The sequence below is a fragment of the Ambystoma mexicanum genome, chromosome 1p (assembly GCF_040938575.1).
Source record: "Ambystoma mexicanum isolate Mex_15411 chromosome 1p, UKY_AmexF1_1, whole genome shotgun sequence".
NCBI classification, from domain to species: Eukaryota; Metazoa; Chordata; class Amphibia; order Caudata; family Ambystomatidae; genus Ambystoma; species Ambystoma mexicanum.
The window spans coordinates 4,180,846-4,196,505 of NC_090921.1; the positions used below are offsets into that span (position 1 = coordinate 4,180,846).

At 46.5% G+C, this 15,660-nt stretch overlaps 3 non-coding genes across 3 annotated transcripts; all 3 read left to right on the forward strand.

Moving 5' to 3' along the window:
* Positions 1-406: 406 nt before the first annotated feature.
* Positions 407-480, forward strand: TRNAI-AAU (transfer RNA isoleucine (anticodon AAU)). Its single transcript has one exon. It is a non-coding gene; the product is annotated as a tRNA-Ile (tRNA).
* A 7,171-nt stretch (positions 481-7,651) lies between these two features.
* Positions 7,652-7,725, forward strand: TRNAI-AAU (transfer RNA isoleucine (anticodon AAU)). The gene has a single exon. It is a non-coding gene; the product is annotated as a tRNA-Ile (tRNA).
* Positions 7,726-14,896: 7,171 nt separating this feature from the next.
* TRNAI-AAU (transfer RNA isoleucine (anticodon AAU)) lies at positions 14,897-14,970 on the forward strand. Its single transcript has one exon. It is a non-coding gene; the product is annotated as a tRNA-Ile (tRNA).
* Positions 14,971-15,660: the final 690 nt, after the last annotated feature.

Sequence of the window (15,660 nt, forward strand, 5' to 3'; positions counted from 1 at the left end):
AGTGGCAAATAACTTTGTGGTGCAAAATACCTAAATTGCACTCGTATTATATATGGAGCAACTCTATAGTCATTAGGCATTGAGGCTTGGCCAGGACAGCTGCCCCTCATAATGTAGCCTCGAGCGTGGAGTCTATAATGGCAGCAGTCCGTGGCAGCAGTAAGCCTTCCCAAAAGTGGTTGTAACTGGCCCAAAGACGACATCTTGTGCAAATGCTCTTATCCAGTGCATGCCAAAGAATGGTCTAGATGTCACCTGCTCCATCTTGTCAGGCGCGTCTCCTGGGCTGCAAGTTGCCTTCCGATGTGCTGACAGCAGGCGCTAAGGGCTGAATGGGAATGTACTAAGAACATTGTTCTGTTGACAGTGGCTGCTGGTAGCTGTTGCTGTGATCTTGAGTATTAATGGCCGGTTAGCTCAGTTGGTTAGAGCGTGGTGCTAATAACGCCAAGGTCGCGGGTTCGATCCCCGTACTGGCCACACCTTTTTTAAGTTTCCTTTTAAAATTGGAGCTTCATGAATGAAGAACTCTCATTGGACGAATATGAAATCTGTAAAATAATAAGCCGATGTGGAATTCTGAGTAATAGCACAATATAAGCAAAGACTTCCTCTGGCTAATGCCAAAAACAGTTCTTTGGCTCCTGAAATGACTACATGTCCTAGTGCTGTAGCAAAAGGGCTGCAAGAAGGCAGTCTATCCGTGGTCCTCCTCTTCTTAGCCGGTGGTGGCAGCACAGGTATTTCCCTCCAGTCCCAAATTGATAACATCACTCCAACTTTGCAGTGTGCTGACATCTCAGGAGTCTTCTGGCTTCTGAATTGTGGGAGTCGGATCACCCTGCGGGGAGGAGATGGGCCCAACATCGCAGCACAGCACCCCTCTGGCCCGCCATGGGTAACTTAAACTTTGGACACCCCCTGGGCATCCCCCCTTTTTTGCAGGCCCCCCATCAAACAAATCGCTGTGTACCAATCTTTCCTCTTGGTTTCCTCTACAAGGTCTCAATGTTTGGAATAGGTCAAGGACCTACTGGGATATCCTATCAGCAGCATCCCTGCCCCACTTAGCCGTGCCCAGCTTCTGATCCTGGCAAATGCTATGGGACCTGGGCAGTCATTGCCAAAGAATGGCAACTGATTGATTGCCTGTGCAAATGATAACCATGCCCGGCAAATGTGTGAGTGCAAAGGCAATTGATTACAATTCCTGTAAATGGAGCAGGTATCTGGCAAAGGATAACAGGGCTGTCACCCACTCAACTGAAAATGCTGCAGGCAGGAGGCATGACTGCGCAACGATGCTCAGTACGGCGGGGTAGAAGCGGCTTGGAATGGGGAGTAAGCAAGAGCACAACAAATCTCACAGCTTTGAGAGCAGAGAGTGAGTGTTTAAACAATCATTAACAGGCAGCAACCCCAAAGGGACGTCATTTCACCAAAATGCCAGGGGTAGCGGAAGTGACATCACACGACCGTTGACCCCCTGATGACATCACAGGAAGTGATTTCATTTGACCCCATCCTGAAGTGATATCGCAGGAAGCGATGGAACACAACCTTTCACCCGTTGATGAAACAGGAAGTGGCATCACATAGCATTGTACACCACAAAAAATATGGTTACAATATCACTATAGTGTGATGTACATAATGTGATGTACATTTCATACAAGAATCGATCGCCATATGTATTGTTAAGATCAGAGTGTATAGGCCCATATTACCAAATTACTGTGAATGCAAGCAGAAGTCCATGACCAAATGATAATGATGTGTTATTATGTAGCACTTACGCTTAAGCTCTTTATATAGTAAAAATATACACCCAATATCACCCAACATGTGTTGGTACTCTTTTATCGACCTCAGAAAGATGAAAGGTTGAGTTGAGACGTTTAAGAACAGACTAAATCAGTGACTCACCCCCTGAAGTGTGCCTGAAATAAACCTTTAATAAGTCTAGCAATGATTGTATAGCATTCCAGAAAGACACATTATTTGGTATTCCTATTCTTTCTTATTTAGGGTCAGTGCTGAAAGTGTTAGACTTTTGGCACTCCTGTTCTTATTTTTCTTATTTTTTTTAACGGCCCTGAACAAGAAAGCCAGCCACTCCAGATTTAAAGAGCTACATGGTGCTGGCCGCAGCCTAGGAGCTTGCACTACAAAACCCCCCCAAAAAACAAAAAAGAGAACTTTTTTTCAAGAGGTTGCAAGGGAGAACAGAGATGTCGCAAGGGAGACCTCAGAGGTTGCGACCCCCAACTGACGTCCCCGGGTAAAGTGGCAGGAGACATCTCTGCCCATATCAATATACGCCCCAGGGTGAAGACAAAGACTTAATGCTGGGCCCGATTTTACATGCCTCGCACTCCCAATGATTAGTCTCTCTTTGTGAAACTAAATATCCTCAACATTGGGGTGGAAAATGGTTGCCATTGGCCAATGGAAGTAATACTAGATGAAGGAAGCGAAATGCACCAACATTCAACGTGATGCCTCAGAGGAAGTCCAGTTTTTTGCAGCATGTGTTTGTGTGCATGTGTGTCTTGCAAGTCCAAGGTTTGAAACCTGATAAGCTCGCCTAGTGGTTTAATGCACCTACCACAGCAATCTATATGTAACCTGCAGGCAATACATCCAGTTCCTGGTGAGATACTGACACATTATTGCATTCTGTGCCTGGACTCCACCTCATGAAGGTGCTGTGGTCTAACGGAGCGGGAGCGGTGCTCTTCTACTTTTCTTAATCAGGTTCTACTGTGTCTATAGTTTTATTTTAAAAAGAACCCGTTCCGGAATGGTTTTGGTTTAAAATAAAAGTGTAGGAAGCAGTTGAAACTTGCACTGCACTAAATGTTCCCTTAAACAGCAGGCGCATGTGTTTGGGGGTTTGTGTTGTGTGTGGAAGGGGACGTGGCCATGTGGTTTGTGGGGAGCGGGGCAGGCCAGCAGGGAATATAGTTCCACTACTTGTTTTCATACACTTTGACCACTGGTGCCTGTTTTCATTCCCAGCACAGGTAACTTATCAACAGTGATCCCTATGCATCACTTTAGTTCCTCAATTTTCTCCTCAGGTCACTTGGGAGCAGAGAGACAGCATATGTATTTCCAGCACTACGGAGGCCAGAGTACACAAATCAAAGGCATAATTTATAGTGGGCACGCAGGAACTTGCAGGTGCAGGGGTTATTGTACCGGGGTATTTTATGAACACTTATGTACCCACTTGGAGGTGTTGCTAGGCTCAAGATTAGCTTTATAAAACCATACTCTAGCCCCCTGTGCGTATGGGCCTTTAATCACATTAACCGAAACAGTCCCACCACTTAAGAAGTGAGCACACGGTTGTGCATAAAGCAAGTTTATTGTACACAGTTTCAGGGAGTGGTTAGATGGTGTTGCAGGACCAAACTAACCCAGGTTTGAACAATACAACATCAGTTGGCATCTTACATCCTTTTTGCAACAATTACAATAATCCCAGGTGTTCTATAACAATCCACCCCCAAAATATGATTGGACCAAAATCTTTTAAAAGGAATCCCATCTTCTCCCAATTCTCCACTTATCCTTGGTCAGTTTTATCTTGATAGTCATCTTCATGTCATAATCAGAGCACACCTTCTTAGGATTGGTCCGTAGGAGTCCATGGCGTCAGTACATGGTTAAACATTGGTCTTGAAAACATAATTAATTGCTAGCAATAACTGGCCTAAAGCCTTTAACTTTCATTGTGGTTGCACATGGTCCGCACAACAAATTTGAGCAAATAGAGGAAGGCCTGAATAAACAGGATCTCAACTAACCCATACCCCATACTCCTGGCGCTTCTGAAGACCTACTAATTTATACGACCACAACTTCAGAACATATAGCCACTGATGACCTTTAAAGACAATTAACTGTCAGATACCCTGGCCTCAGGCCTAACTTTTATTACCACCGAACAAAAAACCAACGCCCTCTAGCGACACCAATCCAATGAGCGAGATAACATCTGTTCCCTTGCAGGACTCTTAAATCATAAACCGTGTCCTCCTTCTGAGCTGACTTTCTTACTAGGTGACTAATATTTCTTTCCGTCAAGACTGTCCCTGCTACTTAAAATTCATGTGCAGCAGCGAACCAAGGAGATGAAAATGAATGATTTACTCATTTGTCTGACATCTGCAAACCTGAGAAAGTCAGTTTAAATCTCAACATGCATTTTGCAAGAGAGTCCCAACTACCTTTTTACAAAGCACCCCGTTGTGTAGATTGTTTTCATGTTGCATTTGCAGTTTATCCCTCTACGTGCGTGGTGATTATGTATACATTCTAAAGAGCTGTAACATTAAAAGAAACATCATAACTAACTGCACTCGATACAAATGGGTTCACATATTGTGACCAGTTCGCTGCCATCCGCCATCATCAATGTGGTGCGCTCAACATTAATCCCTCATAATAATGGGGACCCTTCCTGACCTCCCGGACACCCCCAAAAAAGTTAAGGGAGACTCCTCTGTTGTCAGCGCTGCTATATAGGGTGGGCAATGGAATAGCAAAATGTGTCCTTCCCAAACTAGTGCTGCAACGCCTCTGCCAGATTCCCACATCAGAATACTAGAACTATAGGGCCATGAAATCGGGTATTGAAAGAAAAACGCCTATGCCAGATTCCCACATCAGAATACAAGAACTATAGGGCCATGAAACCGGGTATTGAAAGGCAAACGCCTATGCCAGATTCCCACATCAGAATACAAGAACTGTAGGGCCATGAAACTGGGTATTGAAAATCAACCCCTATGCCAGATTCCCACATCAAAATACTAACTATAGGGCCATGAAACCGGGTATCGAAAGGCAAACACCTATGCCAAATTCCCACATCAGAATACCAAAACTATCGGCCCATGAAAAAGGGTATTGAAATACAAACGCCTATGCCAGATTCCCACATCGGAAAACAAGAACTATTGGGCCATGAAACTGGGTATTGAAAGACAAACGCCTATGCCAGATTCCCACAACAGACTACCAGAAATATAGGGCCATGAAAGTGGATATTGAAAGACAACGCCTATGCCAGATTCCCACATCAGAATACCAGAACTATGGGGCCATGAAACTGGGTATTGAAAGACAAACGCCTATGCCAGATTCCCACATCAGAATACCAGAAATATAGGGCCATGAAACTGGGTTTTGAAAGACAAACGCCTATGCCAGATTCCCACATCAGAATACAAGAACTATAGGGCCATGTAAGCGTGTATTGAAAGACAATCAGACTGGTCATGGATGTGTGATTTGAGGGAAACGTCAGCACAGGAAGCACCTTACATATGGTTTCAGAATTAAGCAGTGCACCCTGCACGTTGGTTGTTTTTTTTTTTTGAACGGGAGTTGGCTCACGTTTGCCAAAATCCAAAATAAACTGCGTCCTTGGGTGGGCTTGAACCACCAACCTTTCGGTGAACAGCCGAACGCGCTAAACGATTGCGCCACAGAGATGATGTGTGCCCTACTGCGCAAAAGCCATATATGTAGGCTAATCGCGCAGGCCTGGATCCAGGTGAAGACTTCATCTTTTATTAAAGCCCTGGGGAGGAGCGCTGTCTGCACACAGCAAGGCTGTAAGTTAGGATAGGCGCCTCCATTTCTCTGAAGCGTCTCTTTCTCAGTATGGTACAAGTAATGTTCAGCTTCAAACAGTACACAAAGCACTTTGGGCTATGGGCTTGATTGAAAAGCCCGTTTTGGGCTAACATTTGAATGTCCTGCCACACAGTGCACCATAGAGACTGCTGAGCACCTCACCATTGCAAGACTTATTTATCTCTCTAGCTCCACAGCTATCTATGACTTCCTAAACACTGGTGGCACCTGAAACCCCTGAGAAGTGTTAAGGCAGCAGGGGGCCTGGCTGCTGCTTAACTCCTCACACCTCCTTCCTACCAGCAGGGCGGGCTGAGAATGTGTCACCTCCCGTGAGGCCCCATTTTAAGATGAAAGTTGGGATGGGGGGGGGGCACTTGCTTATTGCGGATAACAGTCCGAGAAGCACGGAGTAGCCAGCATTTCAAGAGTGGGGTTGGGGGTGAGCCATGAACAAAGTCCTGCTACTCCTCCCCCTAAATGCAGTGGGTGCAATTGCATACGGTCTCATTCGAGCCCCCACACCACCCACTCTGCCCCAATCTACTTTTTTGGTAACATTAGTAACTGATGGTATTTTGACACATAACGAAAAAAATAAAACTGCAGGAACATTACAGATGCAGGAAACTCATCTATAAGAGCTCTGTCCGGGCGTTCTGGGGCAAAATACATGCAAACATTCTACTTTGTATATGGATTGCACGGACAGAAGTGACTTCCCGGAAAAAAGACATTTCAAGGAGCATCATCAGTCTTTGATACTTAGAGGCAGAGCTTTAAGTGGGCTGGGGCTAGCATGGGCCGAGCCCCGGCAGTCTCCAGAAAAGGCTCCTGAGCCGGGGCCCTGCCGGGGGCTCACCCCCGACTAGCTCCAGCCATGCTGACACCTGAGGCCGCCCGTGCAGCGGCTGCACGGTTACACAAGCTGCCTGCAGGTGTCAGCACTATGGTTTAGAAAAAAAGCAATTGCCTTTTCTTTTTTTCTAAACCGAAGTGCTGTCACCTGCAAGCAGCAGGTGCAGCCTTCCAGTGCGGGCTGCCTGGTGGCTCTGTACTCTGAAACAGGAGGAGGGCTGGACTGCCAGGCCTCCTTTTGTTTCTGAGTAAATAGCCATCACCCAGCATGAAGCCCCTGCGCTACTCACGCTGGCTAATGGCTATCTACTCGGAAACAAAAGGCGAGCTGGGCAGTTCAGACCTCCTCCTGTTTCAGAGTACAGAGCCATCAGCAGCAGGCATCACTTTCATTCAAGGAGCCTGTGGTAAAGCATTGCAGCATGTGGCTCCTTGAATGAAAAGGCTGCCTGCTGGGTGTGAGCTGTGGCATACTGGTGTCACACCTTTGCTCCGCTTAGCCGGGGAGGGGCTGTGCGCATTAAATGTAATAATGCCAGTGCTCCCCAGCTCTGCTTCTTTTAGCGGCCCCCACCTCTTAGGCGACGGGGGCTCTTGATGGGGGCATGGACTAAGCACACCCATGCCTAGGCCAAACCCCCTAACGAGAGCCACCCTCAATTTCTAATCCCACTTAAAGCACTGCTTAGAGTCACCTTGGAAGTGACTTTAGAATAGGTTGCCATAAGTAAGTCAAGTGGCAAATAACTTTGTGGTGCAAAATACCTAAATTGCACTCGTATTATATATGGAGCAACTCTATAGTCATTAGGCATTGAGGCTTGGCCAGGACAGCTGCCCCTCATAATGTAGCCTCGAGCGTGGAGTCTATAATGGCAGCAGTCCGTGGCAGCAGTAAGCCTTCCCAAAAGTGGTTGTAACTGGCCCAAAGACGACATCTTGTGCAAATGCTCTTATCCAGTGCATGCCAAAGAATGGTCTAGATGTCACCTGCTCCATCTTGTCAGGCGCGTCTCCTGGGCTGCAAGTTGCCTTCCGATGTGCTGACAGCAGGCGCTAAGGGCTGAATGGGAATGTACTAAGAACATTGTTCTGTTGACAGTGGCTGCTGGTAGCTGTTGCTGTGATTTTGAGTATTAATGGCCGGTTAGCTCAGTTGGTTAGAGCGTGGTGCTAATAACGCCAAGGTCGCGGGTTCGATCCCCGTACTGGCCACACCTTTTTTAAGTTTCCTTTTAAAATTGGAGCTTCATGAATGAAGAACTCTCATTGGACGAATATGAAATCTGTAAAATAATAAGCCGATGTGGAATTCTGAGTAATAGCACAATATAAGCAAAGACTTCCTCTGGCTAATGCCAAAAACAGTTCTTTGGCTCCTGAAATGACTACATGTCCTAGTGCTGTAGCAAAAGGGCTGCAAGAAGGCAGTCTATCCGTGGTCCTCCTCTTCTTAGCCGGTGGTGGCAGCACAGGTATTTCCCTCCAGTCCCAAATTGATAACATCACTCCAACTTTGCAGTGTGCTGACATCTCAGGAGTCTTCTGGCTTCTGAATTGTGGGAGTCGGATCACCCTGCGGGGAGGAGATGGGCCCAACATCGCAGCACAGCACCCCTCTGGCCCGCCATGGGTAACTTAAACTTTGGACACCCCCTGGGCATCCCCCCTTTTTTGCAGGCCCCCCATCAAACAAATCGCTGTGTACCAATCTTTCCTCTTGGTTTCCTCTACAAGGTCTCAATGTTTGGAATAGGTCAAGGACCTACTGGGATATCCTATCAGCAGCATCCCTGCCCCACTTAGCCGTGCCCAGCTTCTGATCCTGGCAAATGCTATGGGACCTGGGCAGTCATTGCCAAAGAATGGCAACTGATTGATTGCCTGTGCAAATGATAACCATGCCCGGCAAATGTGTGAGTGCAAAGGCAATTGATTACAATTCCTGTAAATGGAGCAGGTATCTGGCAAAGGATAACAGGGCTGTCACCCACTCAACTGAAAATGCTGCAGGCAGGAGGCATGACTGCGCAACGATGCTCAGTACGGCGGGGTAGAAGCGGCTTGGAATGGGGAGTAAGCAAGAGCACAACAAATCTCACAGCTTTGAGAGCAGAGAGTGAGTGTTTAAACAATCATTAACAGGCAGCAACCCCAAAGGGACGTCATTTCACCAAAATGCCAGGGGTAGCGGAAGTGACATCACACGACCGTTGACCCCCTGATGACATCACAGGAAGTGATTTCATTTGACCCCACCCTGAAGTGATATCGCAGGAAGCGATGGAACACAACCATTCACCCGTTGATGAAACAGGAAGTGGCATCACATAGCATTGTACACCACAAAAAATATGGTTACAATATCACTATAGTGTGATGTACATAATGTGATGTACATTTCATACAAGAATCGATCGCCATATGTATTGTTAAGATCAGAGTGTATAGGCCCATATTACCAAATTACTGTGAATGCAAGCAGAAGTCCATGACCAAATGATAATGATGTGTTATTATGTAGCACTTACGCTTAAGCTCTTTATATAGTAAAAATATACACCCAATATCACCCAACATGTGTTGGTACTCTTTTATCGACCTCAGAAAGATGAAAGGTTGAGTTGAGACGTTTAAGAACAGACTAAATCAGTGACTCACCCCCTGAAGTGTGCCTGAAATAAACCTTTAATAAGTCTAGCAATGATTGTATAGCATTCCAGAAAGACACATTATTTGGTATTCCTATTCTTTCTTATTTAGGGTCAGTGCTGAAAGTGTTAGACTTTTGGCACTCCTGTTCTTATTTTTCTTATTTTTTTTAACGGCCCTGAACAAGAAAGCCAGCCACTCCAGATTTAAAGAGCTACATGGTGCTGGCCGCAGCCTAGGAGCTTGCACTACAAAACCCCCCCAAAAAACAAAAAAGAGAACTTTTTTTCAAGAGGTTGCAAGGGAGAACAGAGATGTCGCAAGGGAGACCTCAGAGGTTGCGACCCCCAACTGACGTCCCCGGGTAAAGTGGCAGGAGACATCTCTGCCCATATCAATATACGCCCCAGGGTGAAGACAAAGACTTAATGCTGGGCCCGATTTTACATGCCTCGCACTCCCAATGATTAGTCTCTCTTTGTGAAACTAAATATCCTCAACATTGGGGTGGAAAATGGTTGCCATTGGCCAATGGAAGTAATACTAGATGAAGGAAGCGAAATGCACCAACATTCAACGTGATGCCTCAGAGGAAGTCCAGTTTTTTGCAGCATGTGTTTGTGTGCATGTGTGTCTTGCAAGTCCAAGGTTTGAAACCTGATAAGCTCGCCTAGTGGTTTAATGCACCTACCACAGCAATCTATATGTAACCTGCAGGCAATACATCCAGTTCCTGGTGAGATACTGACACATTATTGCATTCTGTGCCTGGACTCCACCTCATGAAGGTGCTGTGGTCTAACGGAGCGGGAGCGGTGCTCTTCTACTTTTCTTAATCAGGTTCTACTGTGTCTATAGTTTTATTTTAAAAAGAACCCGTTCCGGAATGGTTTTGGTTTAAAATAAAAGTGTAGGAAGCAGTTGAAACTTGCACTGCACTAAATGTTCCCTTAAACAGCAGGCGCATGTGTTTGGGGGTTTGTGTTGTGTGTGGAAGGGGACGTGGCCATGTGGTTTGTGGGGAGCGGGGCAGGCCAGCAGGGAATATAGTTCCACTACTTGTTTTCATACACTTTGACCACTGGTGCCTGTTTTCATTCCCAGCACAGGTAACTTATCAACAGTGATCCCTATGCATCACTTTAGTTCCTCAATTTTCTCCTCAGGTCACTTGGGAGCAGAGAGACAGCATATGTATTTCCAGCACTACGGAGGCCAGAGTACACAAATCAAAGGCATAATTTATAGTGGGCACGCAGGAACTTGCAGGTGCAGGGGTTATTGTACCGGGGTATTTTATGAACACTTATGTACCCACTTGGAGGTGTTGCTAGGCTCAAGATTAGCTTTATAAAACCATACTCTAGCCCCCTGTGCGTATGGGCCTTTAATCACATTAACCGAAACAGTCCCACCACTTAAGAAGTGAGCACACGGTTGTGCATAAAGCAAGTTTATTGTACACAGTTTCAGGGAGTGGTTAGATGGTGTTGCAGGACCAAACTAACCCAGGTTTGAACAATACAACATCAGTTGGCATCTTACATCCTTTTTGCAACAATTACAATAATCCCAGGTGTTCTATAACAATCCACCCCCAAAATATGATTGGACCAAAATCTTTTAAAAGGAATCCCATCTTCTCCCAATTCTCCACTTATCCTTGGTCAGTTTTATCTTGATAGTCATCTTCATGTCATAATCAGAGCACACCTTCTTAGGATTGGTCCGTAGGAGTCCATGGCGTCAGTACATGGTTAAACATTGGTCTTGAAAACATAATTAATTGCTAGCAATAACTGGCCTAAAGCCTTTAACTTTCATTGTGGTTGCACATGGTCCGCACAACAAATTTGAGCAAATAGAGGAAGGCCTGAATAAACAGGATCTCAACTAACCCATACCCCATACTCCTGGCGCTTCTGAAGACCTACTAATTTATACGACCACAACTTCAGAACATATAGCCACTGATGACCTTTAAAGACAATTAACTGTCAGATACCCTGGCCTCAGGCCTAACTTTTATTACCACCGAACAAAAAACCAACGCCCTCTAGCGACACCAATCCAATGAGCGAGATAACATCTGTTCCCTTGCAGGACTCTTAAATCATAAACCGTGTCCTCCTTCTGAGCTGACTTTCTTACTAGGTGACTAATATTTCTTTCCGTCAAGACTGTCCCTGCTACTTAAAATTCATGTGCAGCAGCGAACCAAGGAGATGAAAATGAATGATTTACTCATTTGTCTGACATCTGCAAACCTGAGAAAGTCAGTTTAAATCTCAACATGCATTTTGCAAGAGAGTCCCAACTACCTTTTTACAAAGCACCCCGTTGTGTAGATTGTTTTCATGTTGCATTTGCAGTTTATCCCTCTACGTGCGTGGTGATTATGTATACATTCTAAAGAGCTGTAACATTAAAAGAAACATCATAACTAACTGCACTCGATACAAATGGGTTCACATATTGTGACCAGTTCGCTGCCATCCGCCATCATCAATGTGGTGCGCTCAACATTAATCCCTCATAATAATGGGGACCCTTCCTGACCTCCCGGACACCCCCAAAAAAGTTAAGGGAGACTCCTCTGTTGTCAGCGCTGCTATATAGGGTGGGCAATGGAATAGCAAAATGTGTCCTTCCCAAACTAGTGCTGCAACGCCTCTGCCAGATTCCCACATCAGAATACTAGAACTATAGGGCCATGAAATCGGGTATTGAAAGAAAAACGCCTATGCCGGATTCCCACATCAGAATACAAGAACTATAGGGCCATGAAACCGGGTATTGAAAGGCAAACGCCTATGCCAGATTCCCACATCAGAATACAAGAACTGTAGGGCCATGAAACTGGGTATTGAAAATCAACCCCTATGCCAGATTCCCACATCAAAATACTAACTATAGGGCCATGAAACCGGGTATCGAAAGGCAAACACCTATGCCAAATTCCCACATCAGAATACCAAAACTATCGGCCCATGAAAAAGGGTATTGAAATACAAACGCCTATGCCAGATTCCCACATCGGAAAACAAGAACTATTGGGCCATGAAACTGGGTATTGAAAGACAAACGCCTATGCCAGATTCCCACAACAGACTACCAGAAATATAGGGCCATGAAAGTGGATATTGAAAGACAACGCCTATGCCAGATTCCCACATCAGAATACGAGAACTATGGGGCCATGAAACTGGGTATTGAAAGACAAACGCCTATGCCAGATTCCCACATCAGAATACCAGAAATATAGGGCCATGAAACTGGGTTTTGAAAGACAAACGCCTATGCCAGATTCCCACATCAGAATACAAGAACTATAGGGCCATGTAAGCGTGTATTGAAAGACAATCAGACTGGTCATGGATGTGTGATTTGAGGGAAACGTCAGCACAGGAAGCACCTTACATATGGTTTCAGAATTAAGCAGTGCACCCTGCACGTTGGTTGTTTTTTTTTTTTGAACGGGAGTTGGCTCACGTTTGCCAAAATCCAAAATAAACTGCGTCCTTGGGTGGGCTTGAACCACCAACCTTTCGGTGAACAGCCGAACGCGCTAAACGATTGCGCCACAGAGATGATGTGTGCCCTACTGCGCAAAAGCCATATATGTAGGCTAATCGCGCAGGCCTGGATCCAGGTGAAGACTTCATCTTTTATTAAAGCCCTGGGGAGGAGCGCTGTCTGCACACAGCAAGGCTGTAAGTTAGGATAGGCGCCTCCATTTCTCTGAAGCGTCTCTTTCTCAGTATGGTACAAGTAATGTTCAGCTTCAAACAGTACACAAAGCACTTTGGGCTATGGGCTTGATTGAAAAGCCCGTTTTGGGCTAACATTTGAATGTCCTGCCACACAGTGCACCATAGAGACTGCTGAGCACCTCACCATTGCAAGACTTATTTATCTCTCTAGCTCCACAGCTATCTATGACTTCCTAAACACTGGTGGCACCTGAAACCCCTGAGAAGTGTTAAGGCAGCAGGGGGCCTGGCTGCTGCTTAACTCCTCACACCTCCTTCCTACCAGCAGGGCGGGCTGAGAATGTGTCACCTCCCGTGAGGCCCCATTTTAAGATGAAAGTTGGGATGGGGGGGGGGCACTTGCTTATTGCGGATAACAGTCCGAGAAGCACGGAGTAGCCAGCATTTCAAGAGTGGGGTTGGGGGTGAGCCATGAACAAAGTCCTGCTACTCCTCCCCCTAAATGCAGTGGGTGCAATTGCATACGGTCTCATTCGAGCCCCCACACCACCCACTCTACCCCAATCTACTTTTTTGGTAACATTAGTAACTGATGGTATTTTGACACATAACGAAAAAAATAAAACTGCAGGAACATTACAGATGCAGGAAACTCATCTATAAGAGCTCTGTCCGGGCGTTCTGGGGCAAAATACATGCAAACATTCTACTTTGTATATGGATTGCACGGACAGAAGTGACTTCCCGGAAAAAAGACATTTCAAGGAGCATCATCAGTCTTTGATACTTAGAGGCAGAGCTTTAAGTGGGCTGGGGCTAGCATGGGCCGAGCCCCGGCAGTCTCCAGAAAAGGCTCCTGAGCCGGGGCCCTGCCGGGGGCTCACCCCCGACTAGCTCCAGCCATGCTGACACCTGAGGCCGCCCGTGCAGCGGCTGCACGGTTACACAAGCTGCCTGCAGGTGTCAGCACTATGGTTTAGAAAAAAAGCAATTGCCTTTTCTTTTTTTCTAAACCGAAGTGCTGTCACCTGCAAGCAGCAGGTGCAGCCTTCCAGTGCGGGCTGCCTGGTGGCTCTGTACTCTGAAACAGGAGGAGGGCTGGACTGCCAGGCCTCCTTTTGTTTCTGAGTAAATAGCCATCACCCAGCATGAAGCCCCTGCGCTACTCACGCTGGCTAATGGCTATCTACTCGGAAACAAAAGGCGAGCTGGGCAGTTCAGACCTCCTCCTGTTTCAGAGTACAGAGCCATCAGCAGCAGGCATCACTTTCATTCAAGGAGCCTGTGGTAAAGCATTGCAGCATGTGGCTCCTTGAATGAAAAGGCTGCCTGCTGGGTGTGAGCTGTGGCATACTGGTGTCACACCTTTGCTCCGCTTAGCCGGGGAGGGGCTGTGCGCATTAAATGTAATAATGCCAGTGCTCCCCAGCTCTGCTTCTTTTAGCGGCCCCCACCTCTTAGGCGACGGGGGCTCTTGATGGGGGCATGGACTAAGCACACCCATGCCTAGGCCAAACCCCCTAACGAGAGCCACCCTCAATTTCTAATCCCACTTAAAGCACTGCTTAGAGTCACCTTGGAAGTGACTTTAGAATAGGTTGCCATAAGTAAGTCAAGTGGCAAATAACTTTGTGGTGCAAAATACCTAAATTGCACTCGTATTATATATGGAGCAACTCTATAGTCATTAGGCATTGAGGCTTGGCCAGGACAGCTGCCCCTCATAATGTAGCCTCGAGCGTGGAGTCTATAATGGCAGCAGTCCGTGGCAGCAGTAAGCCTTCCCAAAAGTGGTTGTAACTGGCCCAAAGACGACATCTTGTGCAAATGCTCTTATCCAGTGCATGCCAAAGAATGGTCTAGATGTCACCTGCTCCATCTTGTCAGGCGCGTCTCCTGGGCTGCAAGTTGCCTTCCGATGTGCTGACAGCAGGCGCTAAGGGCTGAATGGGAATGTACTAAGAACATTGTTCTGTTGACAGTGGCTGCTGGTAGCTGTTGCTGTGATCTTGAGTATTAATGGCCGGTTAGCTCAGTTGGTTAGAGCGTGGTGCTAATAACGCCAAGGTCGCGGGTTCGATCCCCGTACTGGCCACACCTTTTTTAAGTTTCCTTTTAAAATTGGAGCTTCATGAATGAAGAACTCTCATTGGACGAATATGAAATCTGTAAAATAATAAGCCGATGTGGAATTCTGAGTAATAGCACAATATAAGCAAAGACTTCCTCTGGCTAATGCCAAAAACAGTTCTTTGGCTCCTGAAATGACTACATGTCCTAGTGCTGTAGCAAAAGGGCTGCAAGAAGGCAGTCTATCCGTGGTCCTCCTCTTCTTAGCCGGTGGTGGCAGCACAGGTATTTCCCTCCAGTCCCAAATTGATAACATCACTCCAACTTTGCAGTGTGCTGACATCTCAGGAGTCTTCTGGCTTCTGAATTGTGGGAGTCGGATCACCCTGCGGGGAGGAGATGGGCCCAACATCGCAGCACAGCACCCCTCTGGCCCGCCATGGGTAACTTAAACTTTGGACACCCCCTGGGCATCCCCCCTTTTTTGCAGGCCCCCCATCAAACAAATCGCTGTGTACCAATCTTTCCTCTTGGTTTCCTCTACAAGGTCTCAATGTTTGGAATAGGTCAAGGACCTACTGGGATATCCTATCAGCAGCATCCCTGCCCCACTTAGCCGTGCCCAGCTTCTGATCCTGGCAAATGCTATGGGACCTGGGCAGTCATTGCCAAAGAATGGCAACTGATTGATTGCCTGTGCAAATGATAACCATGC